Source organism: Macrobrachium nipponense, chromosome 13 (genome assembly GCF_015104395.2).
Source record: "Macrobrachium nipponense isolate FS-2020 chromosome 13, ASM1510439v2, whole genome shotgun sequence".
In the NCBI taxonomy this organism is placed as follows: domain Eukaryota; kingdom Metazoa; phylum Arthropoda; class Malacostraca; order Decapoda; family Palaemonidae; genus Macrobrachium; species Macrobrachium nipponense.
In genome coordinates, this window is record NC_087206.1 from 90,224,037 (window position 1) to 90,240,273 (window position 16,237).

General features: G+C 38.8%; 1 pseudogene; it reads right to left on the reverse strand.

Annotated features, from left to right (window-relative positions):
- Positions 1-389: 389 nt before the first annotated feature.
- The window catches only part of LOC135225193 (phenoloxidase-activating factor 3-like), a 68,444-nt pseudogene continuing 52,596 nt past the window's right edge, over positions 390-16,237 (reverse strand).

The following is a 16,237-nucleotide window of genomic DNA, read 5'->3' on the forward strand; positions in this document are numbered from 1 at the left end:
CGGAAAGTCAAGCACACACAAACCTCTTTTTATCACGACAATTCTCTCTAGATCTCTCAGAGCATCCATTTCTTTTGCTAGAGAAATAAATAATGAGAGAATTTACCATAAAGTATTTTTACAAGCTCAACTGACATGGCAATTAAGTTTCTCACTAACAGTACCAATCATGAAGTTATGACAGGGCAGACATGACTGTTGTTGGCTTGGAAAATTAATTGTTATGAAGTACATTGGTAGATTACCTTGACGAGCCTTGCAATTAGTGATCGGAAGTAGAGCTCAGTGGTACACCTGTGGACGGTTTTCTGATAAATATACGAGTAAGTACAGAGTAACCTTATTGCAATGACTGCAGTAAAGGAGGTGTAGAAAACTCTTGATTAAAATATGCCTTTATTAAAAAACGATGGGCGTTGCGTTTCAGGCAAAAACAGTTGGTGCTCAGTATTGTAATCCTCTGAAAATATGAATAAAACTTTAGCAGTTTCATTCAGTAAAGGACGTGAATATATTCATTATTATTCACCTCGAGTTGCAGAAACCCCGCCATCTTCGAAGTAAATGAAAAACAACGCCATCTTTCAGTAGACTCCCGGAGGTTTACCAAGAGCAAGCCTCCTGGAATCAGGAGTGTCAATTCAAGTGTCCTGTTTAACTTTGGGTGCTGACTTTGAACGAGATTTCAGGGGAGTACTTTTTAAGATGTAACACACAATGCGAATGAGAAAAAGGAGATGACTGAAATGAGGTCTTTACACAGACAAAAATACGATCAAGATCGCATGGTGCTTTGGATCCAAGGGAGGTAATGGTGAACGCTTGTGTAGAGCCCCTGTGTGTCTTCTGAGCCGCAGACAAGAGGTCCTCTGCTGGTGATTCCCACGATAAAGTGTCTTGTTCCTTTGTTGTTCGTCAGTGTGAGAGGTCCACCTGGAAATAGTATGAATAAGTTGCATAAAATGACCTTTCTGAAAATTAAAAAAAATCTCTGGAATGAGGATAAATGAGATAAAACGAGTTATCTGAGAGGAAAATTGCCCGGGATGGGTAGAAATAACTAGTTAAATTTCTAAAAAAAAATGTCTGGAAAGGGTACAAATGAGGTAAAATTTATCTTTCTGAAAAAGTAAAATGTCTGGCAAAGATGTCACTAGATCAAACGACCTATCTGAAAAGATAAAAAATCGTCTGTACAGGGTACAAATGAGATAAAACAACCCTTCTGGAATGATAAAAAAAAAAGGCCCAGAGCTCTAACAATTGTGTTATCTGTATGTTCTGAATACAGACCAACCCTATGCCCAAGAGAAGAGCTGTAATTTTGGCTACATTCTGATGCACTCCTAATACTCTAACTGATTATCACATCAAATACTTGTAAAGCATAATTTGCATGAAAATACTGCCACTTTTTTCATTAATATTCAGCAAAACAAACATATTTCAATGTTCTGTTTATGATATTAGGTGATAAGTAATAAGTCATACTGTACATTATTTTCTAAATCCACTACTATGAGATTCACAGCTGGTGTCCCGGTGTTTTTCCGGAATAAAATTTTATCAACGTACCTGACAAAGATGACACTTTGTCACAGGGTGTCTTTAATCCCTACCTAATTTTTGACTGTATTCTGTATTACGAAAGTTGCATAATTCTGGTAATTGTAAGAGTAACACCGACTTCTTGTAGACATCGCCAGCAAACTCAGAGGAATGTCTTTTGAAGATATGATGACGTAACTTATACGTCAAACTTGCCTCCTCCTCGATGGATAATTGGCTATTCGTGGAAAAGGCTCGACCACTAACAACAACGAAATACAACTAATACTCCTTGTTTACACTTTGTAGTAGTAGTAGTAGTGGTAGTAGTAGTAGTAATAGTAGTATATAGGATTTATGCCATGAGGTCGAGTGCTCGACTCCTTGAAGAAAAGGGTTCCACAAGTAATCCGAGAAATTACTTTATCACTATATTTCTCCATTGAAAGATTATATAATTAAAAATCAAGTGAGGAAAACTTTGGCATTCTTCGTAACTCCTTGATATTTTTCCTAATATGACAGTGACGCTGACGATCACTGTAATAAATAGAGCATATACAATTATCTTTCTGCACCTTATAAAAGTCAATAAATGACGAAAAATTGGTAGCCTTGGATGTCCGGGTGTAATCCTTACCCAAAAAAGGGCCCTATTATTCATTTACCTGTTCAAGCTTACATAGGGTTTGCCACGGGCCTCCTCACTTCTAAACAATTGTGCAAGTCGAATCACAAAAGCTGTCCTACAACTACGGGGACAATGACTTTTTATAGCCGGCATTCTTGAAGCCTTGACAAGGTACGAATATTCATTCAGAATTTCATAGACAGATGTTTGTCGTCATCACCTCGTGGGAGGAGTCGGGACGTCTTATGTTTACGTCACGTATAACTTTGAACCCATACATTACGGTGTTCCGCCACTGGCTTCGGCTGCTTTATTTTACTCTTTTGAATATATTTATTTCTAATATTAGTAATCAAAAATGCTGCCGAAAATTAGGTAGGGATGTAAAGTATACTATGGCTAAGTAGTATCTTCGTCAAATGCACAGAAAAATTTATTCCGAAAAAACACCCGGACAAAGGCTCTGAATCTCATAGTGGTGTACCATTTGATTACATAAATCTGGTTCTAAGGCAAATTTATTGCTTCTACTTGCATCAGAAGTCCTATCTGACAGAATATGCTCCAGACTCTGTACAAGAAGTTGGAAGGCTAGGAAATTCACAAGGAACAGACTCAGAGCTAATACACGAAACTGGGAAGAATACATAACGAGGGTTTAAAAATTCTCACAGCTGCAAGAGAAGCAACAGCCAGGCCGTTGTCAAAGAAATTCACTTTAATTCAGGATATTTTTGCCAGAAGTAACTGAAAATAAGTCAACCATTACCTCTGCAGACTTAAATATTTGTTAAGTGGTAAACACATTTTGTGGAGCTTCCTTGCTTGCTGACAAGCTTTGATCAAACTTATAAAGTTATGTTGAAAAGATAAAAGAGGGAACCCAATAAGAAAAAGTCCCTATTACAAAAAACAAATGAATATATCAGATATCGAGAAAATGTCAGATATGCTTTACATTCCCGTCACTTTCAAGTAATTCAAATGAACACCCAAAACTTGATGTTTCATAGAATATATGTGAGACTCTGTCTTACCAGAATCTCCTTTGCACGTGTCTTTGCCCTCGCCTCCTGCACAAATCACCATATCCTTGTTTGGGTAACTTCTTTTCAGCGACTGACAGAATGGCGTCTCATGGATGGGAAGGTCCACTTCATGGAGGGTGGCTGGACGTCGAACTACTGTAGGATCTGGAAGGAAAATTTATTCTTCTAGGGATCAATGTCATAGTGTAGGCTTGCTACTCCAAAATCCTAGGGTCTTTGGGTGTTTATGGACACTCGTTGTAAATATTTCTCCTTAATCATATCTTAGTATTGTTTGAAAAGTGCAAAATCCACAGTTTTTAACGTATGTTGCTATAAATCAGTCCTTGATATCCTGAGTCATTACGTACATAGAACTGAGAACAGCTGGTCTGTCAACCTGTAATTCTGACTGATCTTAGTACCACAAACTACACTTTTCACATCAAATGGCTTCAAAAAAAAAAAAAAAAGAGTAGAAAATGGAACTCACCCCTGGCCGTGGTTCCCCACCCAGCAGCTGATCCAACTTGTCCCACAAAAGCTTGCACAGAATATCCCATGTCCCTGACGGGGTCTTCTGGCAAGCAGATGGGATTCACGTACACTGCAAGGGAGACAATATTAGTAGTCACTGGACAGGGCACTTAATGCACATGAAGCAAGCAAGCTCGGCAGTTTGTTGCTATTATGTTACGGAGAAAAGTAATTCTCTGCATGAATTTCTTCTCATTGAAAAATTAATATTCTCTTCTCCTTGAAAACCAAGTTTCCAATGAACACAAACGTCTTAGAATCTTACTAAGATATTAAGCAATTCACGTTCTGGCTGAAACACTTTCAGAATAAAATCATATTAAGAAGCAAAACATCCTTAGAACTGATTCACACTAAAACCACTGTCATTAGTTGTCTCGTCTTAGACAAGACTTATAAGGTAAATCATTACATAAACCCTACACAATTCATAGCATGCGTTCTGATGGCCTAGTCAAAACAAACACCTCTAGGTACCCACCACAAGAAATCTTGATGCCTGGTTCAAAATGAACAGCAGTACCTACATACTACTCACTTTAAGACCTTTGATGTCTGATGTAAAATGGACAGCTGTAGATACTCACCATTCCTGGTTAGAATGAATAGCTGTAGACACTACAAGGCATCTAATATCTAGCTCAGAATGGACCAGCTCTAGATACTCACAGCAAGACCTCAGAAACTTGTATCCAATAAGAACACCTTTAGACATACAATTTAGGACCTCTGATGCTGGGCTAAGTATTTAAACACCAGTTGTAGGCACCACCGAAAAAAAAAAAATCTGATATCTGGTTCCCAATGAACATTTATAGGTGCTGACCACAAGACTTCTGGTACTTGGCTTAAAAGAAACAGCATACTGGCATGTGCTTACGATTGTCAATGACGGCATCCCTGGAGAGCTTCAGCAGGGCGATGTCGTTACACTCGGCACACTGAAGTCCATAATCAGGGTGCATAATGACCCTCTCGACTGGTATATCCTGAGGAGGTGGTGAGCATCCTGACAGGTCGCAGTCTCTCTCCGAGATTAAGTTGTGCTCCCCAATTCTGGCATATTCACTGAAAAGAAAGACACTGAAATATGGAGGATTGAACTACTGGTCAGTGTGTGTGTGTGTGTGTGTGTGTGTGTGTGTGTGTGTGTGTGTGTGTGTGTGTGTGTGTGTGTCCTAAAGGGGAATGGAATGTAAAATTTAGGCCACAAGCCAAGCGCTGGGACCTATGAGGCTATTCAGCACTGAAAGGGAAATTGTGAATAAATAGGATTTAAAGGTGTAACAGGAGGAAAACCTCGCAGTTGCACTATGAAACAATTGTCAGGAGAGAGTAGAAAGCAAGATAAAAGACAAAGAATATGAATGGAGGTACAGTAAAAGGAATGAAAGAGGGGGTGAAGGGATGCTGCGAGGAACCTGGAGTAATGCCTACAGTGCATCGCATGAGGTGCTCAAGTCAGACCGGGTGTGAACACACACAGTCTCTCTGCTGTAGTCACTGCTTCATACAGTGGCGTTCCTGAGGGGGAGGGAGGAGGGGCTGTTTGAAATCGTCCCCCGGGCCTCAAAGTAAGGAGGGGCCCCATTTATATTTGGACCCGTCAGTGGGTAACGTTGATCTGAGACAATTGATTACTGAAGAGTGCTGCATCCTTCAATGGGGCCACTTGCCCCCTGGGGCAGAAGGCCAGATTCATTGGATCATTTGAATGTATATTATCAGGGTAAATGGGGCCATTATGGGGGGCCCTCAGAGGATAATTAGGGCCCCTAATTATCCTTAGATCGGCCCTGCCCTTACCCCAATCAACGTTACCTACCCTCCTCCTATCTGTATGAGAAGGTCTATAATGGGCTCTACGATTGGGAGGGGTCCCCTGGAGAGGCCTAATTCTTTTAAATAACATTTTTGTTACATTTTTGTTCACATATCGCCACCAGAGTACATTACTGTTATCCTCATTTTTACCATTTATCATTATGTTTAACTGGATTAAGTGGATCTTCAATTATTCAATGTACACCTTGTTATAGGAAATAAAATGTCTGAAATTTGCATTTACAAGTGCCTTTAAAATGATCCTACAATGGCTCATATTCTAAAAATTTTCCCGAACCCCTTAGCTGCTTTGGCTCGCTTCGCTCGCCTCCCACCCCATTAGAGGGGCCCCAAATGGGACTGTGCCACCGGGTCCCAAAATGTCTAGGAACGCCCCTGCCTTCATAAGAGTGACAATATAAATTCTTCATGTTTCTATGTTTCTGAGGCACAAGTTGTGCACACAATTCTTCAGTTAGACTTTTCAGGCTCTTCTGGACTTGGAAAATGTTATACTAAATACAAAAGGAAAGAGTGAGCGGCAAAACACGACCCTATGGAACCCCACTCGTTTATTTCACCTCTAGTTTAAAGATGCGTCGTAACGGCTATTTAGGAGACTGCATCTTCTGCACTGTTGGGTCTGGATCTTTTGTTCAGTAATTGTACTTTAGTTTATTATGTATTCATCTTTTAACAACATAAGCTTACATAATCATTCAACAGATTTAAAGCTAAGTTATAAATGAATGGACTCGATTAATTTTACTAAACAGGATACTTCATGAGCTCTAGTGTTCTCTATTTCAAAACCAAATAATCCAGAAATTTAAGTCTCTCGATGGGTCTTCTAATGTATGTGCAAACGCATACAAACGAATGGGTTTCAAATGTATGTGCAAAAGCATACAAACGAATGGGTCTTCAAATGTATGTGCAAATGTATATAGTCTATAATCTTGTGAGGTAGAAAGTCAATTTTCAAACCTAATTGGGAAAGGATTAAATCACGACAATCAAGTTATATTAAAGTGGTAAATGTCAGTGAAATGTGTATATTTATTCCAAAGAATCACTTCCACATTCTACATCCCAGTCCCTACTCTATGAGATGATATTAAAACTGACAGCAGATGAAAAACCCAAGACTGACTGGGAGTAGGTGATATAGTACACACATTCTGACTACAACAAAAGACCCAAAGAGAGGCAATGTTTACTTACAGGGTGACTCCCAGTTGTCTCTTGAAGCAATGCGCAGCGGTCAAGACGAACCGGCTCGAAACGAGGGTTCCCCCACAGAACCAGAAGCTTCTGGCGCCAACTGTGAGAGGGAAACGATGGGCGCGTGAGAATCAGGTATACAAATATGTCATCTCTGCTATTAGGATCATGGTAAGAGCCTGGGATAATTAGCACACAGCTTGTCACGCACCGCTCTGGTGTCCTTCAAATTATTTCGGTATGAAGCAATTTTTTTTTTCTATTGCTGCCTTGTGTGAGTCCAGTACAACGTTTTGGAAAGGCTTAAGCATGTTAAGGTTATAACTTTATCTTAAAATGTAGACCAGTATATCCCTCACGGATATTGATGTTAGGTTTAGGATCTTTATCATTCTTCTTCTCTGCCTCTGTACTTGCAGAGGTAACGACTGGGTAAGTTGGGATAACTCTGAGACATTTACAAGACTAGAGCTGTGAAGAATTTAAGAACACTGATAAAAAAAACAAGGTAAAATGAACAACAACGCTGTATACATGATGGAACTCAATTCTTCTTCAAAAGAAAGGCGGGGGAGGGGGTGTTTGTTAATTAATCGAATCTCCAGACAGGCCAACCTGTGGAACTTCTTTTGTCCTGCCGTTAGCACTGAAATTAGCCAGCAGAACGACGACGCAATGTTGGCAAGCCTGACTGAACAAAAACAAGTGTGTGTGCGTTACGCTTCTGCTGAAGAAATACAGAGATCTATCATAACAAATAGGCTGGAATACTGTATATGCTGAAGGCGTGCACGCAGCTGGTCATTTGTGACCATTTTTTTTTTTACACAGGTATGCTAGAAACTGTCCAAGGTACTGACTTACACTTAATCTAAAAAACCAAGGTACATTGCTAGTGAAAAAAGGTCCACACTGCAGAGATTGTCTGAAACCCTATGAATAAGCTTGCAAATAATGACGCAAAAAAATAATCAATATTTACTGCTAAATACCTTACACCCCGACTGTGATACTGATTGGAAAGATTTTGTGAAAATGAAAGAAAAATTACCCACTTATACTTTTTACTCAGTGAAAAGTTTAACCTCCTTTGATTAATATCTTACTTTACTTCCTTCACACTGATGCTGCCTGCAGGCCAGCAGACTTTCTTTCTGACGTAATTATATTTTTGGTCTTTCCTTTAAGCTTCAACTTATCTTCCTTCGCTCGAAAGAACGTTTTTATTGGAGAATCACATTCGTATACTTACTATTCCCTCTTAGGACTACCATCCAGGGCCACGCCCTTAGGGGAGCCGCTTCTCCACCAACGATCTTGTTAACGGGACCTTGAATTCCGCAGTTAGGGACAGAGGAACCTCGGCTGATAGGGTCCTGGAAAGATTCAAAGAATCATATGATAAAGGCTGATGAGTTTCATGGGAATTAAGGAAGTCTGAAGAGTTACAGGGGAAGTAGGGAAAAGTCTGCAGAGTTTCTGGGGAAGTCTAAAGAGTTTCAGGGGAAGTAGGGAAAAGTCTGCAGAGTTTCTGGGGAAGTCTAAAGAGTTTCAGGGGAAGTAGGGAAAAGTCTGCAGAGTTTCTGGGGAAGTCTAAAGAGTTTCAGGGGAAGTAAGGAAGCCTGAAGAGTTTTGAAGGGAAGTAAGGAAAAATCTGCAGAGTTTCAGAGAAAATTGGGAAGTCCTTACAAGTAGAACTGGCTTAAAAATATCGCAGACTTCAGTTCAGAGCCTAAACTATAGAGTCATTTCTGCATAGAGCCTATAGAGCCATGCCTAGGATGTTTCAGAACACGTATTGTTTCTGAGGACTTCTGGCATAAAAAAAAATTAAACAAAAAGCATGACAAAGTGGCCACATTGTTTATTTTCTACTCACAATCAGAGTTGATGGCTACCAGAGCTCATGGGACCCACCAAGAGAGTCTTTTTTTTGCTTTTTGTTAAAATAAGCTAGACCGTGCCGGGACGGGCTCATGCTCGAAAGATAAGCCTATGATCATCTCTATAGAGTCGTTCATTCAGGTGTACCGCCCCTTCCATATATTTTCCGTACCTTTATTCCTCACACCGCTGGACTGTGGAACTTCAGCCTCCCAGAGGAAGTCGTGCAATCTAGAACTTCTGAAGTTTAAGTCAAGGTGCGATACATTACTACCCTACTTTTATTCTCCTTGCATTTTAATGCACTTTTACCTATTTGTTAATTTATGGATTTATTTGTTCTTTTTTAATAAGTGGGGTCTTTTCTTTCTGCACTTCCTTTTACTTCGTCTTACTGCTTTCTATTGAACACCATACTCTTTGGAAGCTCGAATTTCAGGTCGGTGACCCCAGTGGGTTTATTCCATATGAATGGGTTTCGTCCATGAATAATAATAATAATAATAATAATAATAATAATAATAATAATAATAATAATAATAATAATAATAATAATAATAATAATAATAATAATAAATTGAAAGAAATATTGGCTTATTTTCAAGACATCATAACCTCCAAAGGACATGACATATTGTGATCAAACTCGTCATCGTTAGGAAGAGAGTTATCAAACGCAGCTATAAGAATAACAGTCTGGTGTTTATATCTGACAGTAAATATCGGTAGCTGATATCACAGAAACTAATTGTGATTGGCGGAAGCTCATGCCAGACGCACAACACTGGTTAGAAAGGAAAAAACTCCGGCCAATCAGAAGAAAGACAGAAGCTTTGATGATCTCGGCTTAGGATATTTACTGCCAGCTCAAAGAAATGTAAAAAAAATTACACATAATAAAATTTAGTCCTTTTCCTGTTAATCAATGATGAAATAAAATTTGAGGTCCTTACTGGTTGGACTGGAGTTGACGCCCCACAGCAAACGAGAAATTCCCTTGGTCCAATATGGCAAATGGATCTGTAAGAGAAATTTGATAGATTTGGTACAGTGATTCAAAGGATGTGCTTGTTTATGATCTAAGGAGGCAAGCAGGGAGGTTGGAATGGAACATAAAATTCAGGCCAAAGGCCAAACCCTGGTTCCTATGAGGTCAATCTGCGATGACGGAGAGGTTGAGAGAACACTTGAGCTGTATGTGGAAGTACGCACTTTAAATAAGTAGTTCACTTTTATTCGAGACATTAAAGGGATGTTTGTTCTAAGGGGACCCCTTAGAGCAGTGGTTCTTAACCTGGGGGGCGTGCCCCCCTAGGGGGCGTCAGGAATTTCCAGGGGAGGCGCGAGCCGTAGGGAAAAATAAAAAAAAAAATTATTCTCAAATTATATTCGTTATTCTCTTAACAAGAGTGAGGAACTCATATTCAGAAGTTTATGAAAAAATGCAAAAGTGTCGCCATATAACGTTACTTTCCTAGAGTCTACTACTCTAGTTAGGCTCGTTGGGCTTCCCATGTTTTGTAATTACTGACCTCCCTCACTATCCCTCGAAACCCCTTCTCTTTCTCCTTTTTCTTTTTTTCCTTTAAATCTGGGAGGGAATTTTACCCACAGATGCAAGGGGGGCGTGAAAGACAGGACCAACTCTTAGAGGGGGCGTGGTCATAAAAAGATTAAGAACCACTGCCTTAGAACATTATATATACTCTCGCGATAGAGAGTTTTTCCCTACTAAAAAGGACTGTTTCTTACAGAAGAAAATAGTCGGACCCAAAAGGCTAGCACCAGGAGACAGTGTCACCAACCAGAGCAAGTTATGATCTCAGTGTAGACAGACCTTCTGAGCAGGAGTTGAGATCCCAGAGGGGCGATGCCAGCTTGTATTTGCGAAGGCAGAGTTCGAAGGGGCGGGCAGTTGGCGAGGGGGATGCACGAGCCTTGCCCGCCGTTGGCAGTGATGCACGCTGGAATCATGACATTAATTAGATCACATAATCATCAGTCTATAGGATACATATATATATATTATCTCTATACTGTAAAAATATTATAGTGAAAATAATCCACCTTTCTCTTTCATTTGCCTTTACACCCACACTCCACTTCCATAAAGGAAAGCTGGCTCAACAACACTCCAGATTCTTCCTTGACATTCCTCTCTTCTAAACCTATAGCAGAGCTCCCATTCAACTTTCGTGTTTCTCCTTTTCGTTAACTCCCATTCCAGTTTTGTCCACTCAAAAAAAGCTTATAAATCCTCTTACCAGCCAATATAACCTTTTATCACTATCACCACATTTCCACTATGTTCACGTTTCTTACATTATCTTACAGCCGTTCCTTTTCCTTGACGTTTCTCCGTCCCTCAAAAATATTAAGACACCATAGAGACATACTCATATCTGACACCTGCTTCTGACCCAAACTAGTCATCCTCTCGCGCGTATATTTTAAATTCGAGGTTCATCTCAGCATATTTCTAAAGTGACTCGTCTTCTACAACATGCATCATCAATATTCCTCGCGTTGTATTTCCTTATGCCCATGTACGACACATATAAACAAATTACAATACACTATATCTGTGACTCTACTACCTAGTCCTACTTAGTCATAGAATTCTTATGCGCACGAACATGAGATAAACTGTTTGAAGTTACAGGGATTATAAGCTAAATACAAGATACAACAAGGACCTTTTTACGTTGCATTTTGTCAAATAGACATCACGGAAAAGAGGAATCTCGTGCGGAGAGTTCTCAATGGATTCCGGGAGCTATATCGTTCTTACATAAAAGATCTTAATAATAATTATTAATTAATTAATAACAGATATACGGAATTCATCTAGTCTAATGGAAGCTTCTCTGAGAGAGAGAGAGAGAGAGAGAGAGAGAGAGAGAGAGAGAGATGTCCCCCATCCCTTACCTTGACCATTCTGTCCATTGCTGTTTCCTGCAAGCAGGAGCCAAGGTCAGGACCAGAAGTCCTGGAATGCACGTCTTCATTATAGCACCTGGAAGAGAAAGGGTATTATTATTATTATTATTATTATTATTATTATTATTATTATTATTATTATTATTATTATTATTATTGCTAGCAAACTTATGTACACAGAAATTATGTATGAAAATGAGTAAAGGAACTAAGTCTACGGGCATAAACAGCCTCGTTTCACGGGTAGATCCAGCTCCGTTTCAGAGAATCCCTTCTCACCCCCACCCCCTTCGGAGGGTGGGAGGAGGTAGGATGAAACCCCATTATAAACCATCTTAGGGGTCCTCACTAGATCCTTGCCGAGTTTCATGCCCATCGGATCAGCCGTTTGGCTGTGATTGAATGACAGACAGACGGACAGACATGACGCCCATTATAGTAAGATTATTGTTATCATTATTATTGAATATTACAGCTGTTTCAACGGCATTTAAATGATATAGAATCTTCTCCATTCTTCTTATTGTCTTTTTCTTATCAGCATGTAGCTGGTATATTAGGTTTCCTAAGGACATATAAAGATTTCAGTTGTCTTAGTGAATTAAGATACTGGTTTACAGGTGCCAGTATCTTAATTCACTTTGTCGTATACTCCCATAGATAACTGCCTGTGCGCTGTCGACACGTCAGAGGAAATAAACCTAAGACATCTGCAATCTGTAAATGTCCTTAGGAAACCTGATACACCAGCTACATGCTGTTGAGAAAAAGACATTAAGAAGAATTGAGAAGAATCTATATAAATTAAATGCCGTTGAAACAGCTATAATATTCAACGCTACTACCCTCAGAGAAGGCCTCCTTCCTTATTAATTATTATTATTATTATATTATTATATTATTGATTATTATTATTATTATTTTATTATTATTATTATTATTATTATTATTCAATTGAAGCAACCTATTCATATGGAACAAACCCACCAAAGGGGCCACTGACTTGAAATTCAAACTTCCAAAGAATATTATGGTGTTCATTAGGAAGAAGCAAGAGGAAGAAGTCAGGGGACATACAGAAAGATGAGATCCCATTCATTAAAAGAAGAGGGAAAAAAACAATGTACAGATCAATAGATACAAATGATTGAAAATGCAAGAAGAAGAATAGTATTATGGCAGCAATGCCTCGAATTATCGCTTGCACTTCAGTTGTGTGAGGAATTATTTCATGAACCAGAGCCCTAAACCAACGCTTTTCATCTGATATGAAGGCTTAACCCAATAGGGATTTCCTACAGGCCACCAGAGGGCTTCTTTCTCTCTCTCTTTCGGCAGGACCGGTTAGGGAGATAGGAAAGGTTTGGTCCTCCCGACTGGATGGGGAACTCGAACGAACGAACGAACGTCTCTAGGATTTCTGAAGCCGTTCAAAGGGGTTCCTTAAGGTGACCAGGATTTGTAGGATACTAGGATGCTATGCCTTTAAAACGAATCCTGCCAGTCATTTTATACATTCACATTTTAAAATTAAATATTCATCTGTATGAATATTCTCTTTCACTTCAAAACACACGGTTTCAGGCTTACGTCCGAAGGTATTTCCTTCACTAATCAATTATTGGAGTATCTCTTCACATCCCTAAAATTAACTGATCAAATATTCAAGTATTTTCTAAAATCAACTAATCTAATATTTAAGTATCTCTTCACATCTCTAAAATCAACTAATCAAATACCTAAGTATTTATCACATCTCTATAGTTAACAAGTCAAATATTCAAATATGTTCTAAAATTTATTTATCAAATATCTAAGTATTGTATCTTCCTTACATTTCATATTAAATAGTCAAATATTTAGGTATCTTCTGAAATTAACTAATCAAATATCCAAGAATCTTCACATCTCTAAAATTAACTAATAAAATATTTAAATATCTTCTAAAATTAACTAATCAAATATTTAAGTATCTTCTAAAATTAATTAATCAAATATTTAAGTATCCTCTTCACATCTCTAAAACTAACTAATCAAATATTTAAGTATCTTCTAAAATTAACTAATCAAATATTGAAGTATCTTCTAAAATTAACTAATCAAACATTTAAGTATCTCTTCACATCTCTAAACTTAACTAATAAAATATTGAAGTATCTTCTAAATTAACAAATCAAATATTTAGGTATCTTCTCCACTTCTCTAAAATCAACTCTCCAAATATTTAAATATCTTCTAAAATTAACTAATCAAATATTTACTCTCTAAAATTAACTAATCTAATATTTAAGTATCATCTTCACATCTCTAAAATTAAGTAATGAAGTCTTTAAAAAGTCATAGTCTTAGCAGTCAGAGCTTTGAATTTAGTAATGCCAACTAAATATCTACTTCCTACAGTGAGCTCCCATCACCTGAATCCTGATTACTATGAACCTCGAGTCATGCAACGCTTATTCGCCTTCGTTCAGTTTATGAGTGAGTGACCTTGACTCACCCCATGTGTTGAGTGATAAAGTTGTACGTATAGTCTGTACTCCTCCTTAATATAGCTCAAATAACATTTTCAAGTATTTCATCTTGTATATACCTATCTATGCAATGACATTTATAGAAGAAAAGGTCCAGTTTTGGGAAGAGCGACGCCACCCCCCCCCCCCCCCCCCACCCCCCCCCCCCCCCCCCCCCCCCCCTTTAAACTCTGGGTACGGGCTAAGACTTATACGACTACGGCGACCTTTTCCGAGCGAGGGCTGCACCTTTTAAAATTGGGCGGTGCTCCAATAAGAGAATACAACATATTATAGACAGCACGGTTATCAAAACAGACAAATTCAGTATCCAGCACAAGCAATTTAATGGGGAAAATGTTTCTAGTCACAATGCTTCTCTGTATAGTATAAACTAAATTATACTATGTATATTTTCACTCACAAAAAATGTATTGCTTATTGCTGCAGGCTTCCGCGGGCCGCACAGATACCGGAGGGCCGCAGTTTGTCCGCCATTGCACTGGCCTACAAGGCATTTGTTAACAAGAAGACTATTCATTAACGTTCAAAATGGCCTTTAATGACTTTTGATGAAATTCAGACGCGTATGGGGTCACCTGCGGATGAAGAACTGACTATTCTCCAGATGTTTCAGAACTTTTGATGCTGGCTAGGCCTACGTAAGTCCTTTTCAGTGGTGTTTCTCAAATATCTGTTCTGACGCTTGGTCTTTTCATAGCCATTTTCCAAATGTCGTAGAGCTGTTGCTGTTAGCTAGGCCTACGCTTATGTCAATAGTGTTTCTCATGGATCTGTTCTGACAATTGGCCATTTTAAAAGAGTTTTCCAAATGTTTTAGATCTTTTGCCGTTAGCTAGGCCTACGCTTATGTCAGTGGTGTTTCTCAAAGATTTATTCCAACACCTGATCTTTTTAGAATCACTTTCCTGATGTTTTAGATCTGTTGATGCTGACTAAACCTACATACATCCTTTTCAGTAGTGTTCCTTAACGATCTGTTCTGAGACCTGGTCTTTTTCTAATCACTTCCAAAAACCTCTTCTCTTTCAACTTGCATCCTCTTGAAAGATGCTCGCCTGCCAATTCGCTAGTCTCGAGTCCGATTCCCCACTCTGCCAACGTGGAATCAGAAGAATTTGTTTGCGGCGTTTAGAAATTAATTTCTCGATATAATGCGGTTCAGATCCCACAATCAGTTGTAGGTCCCGTTGCTAGGTACCCAATTGGTTCCTAGCCACGTAAAAATATCTAATCCTTCGGGCCAGCCCTAGGAGAGCTGTTAGTTAGCTCAGTGGTCTGGTTAAACTAAGATATGCTGAACTCCTCTTGCAGGGAAGTCTTGGCCTGGCCTAATCTCTCCATCCATCTTTACTTGTTCCTTGAATTCTCCTTCATTTCTCTCTCGTTGTCAATCAATTTCGAATTGATGTCCAAGTGATCTTTCTTTATCCCTCATCTTGTCTTGAGAGCATACATGGATACTTTGTTCAACAGTTAAGTTCACTTGTTTCAGGACAGTTTTGAACAATTTCTGTCAACTCTTGACAAAGCCCTTCGGTGCTGTTCAGTGAAGATGCCATTTATCACAATCTAAAGATAACCTCTCTCTCTCTCTCTCTCTCTCTCTCTCTCTCTCTCTCTCTCTCTCTCTCTCTCTCTCTCGGGGTAAGGCAGTGTTCCTCGTAAGGACTTGAGACAAGATTTTGGAAAAATTTCAGCAGGACCAGTTCTGCCTGCAATGATTCAAACTAGTTTTTCCTCTCCACTTTTACTGGTACCGTTTTGGTTATTGCTCCATTTTCTAAATTTCTTCGGAGGAAATCAGGAACCTCTGCATTGCATGGTTTGATAAAGGTTTCTTTATCTCTGTTTCCATGCTCTGGAATTCTACTTCTGATCCTATATTCCCTGGCTCCTGTACACCATCCTCTTTCCACTGTTTACATTAGGTTTTGGCTAGACTGCAACATCGGGTTCTTATATTTCTTTGGCGTCTGCATTAACACAAAGCACATTATATATATATATATATATATATATCATATATATATATATATATATATAATAATATGTATGTATGATGCATGCCCTATCATCAATCCATCACA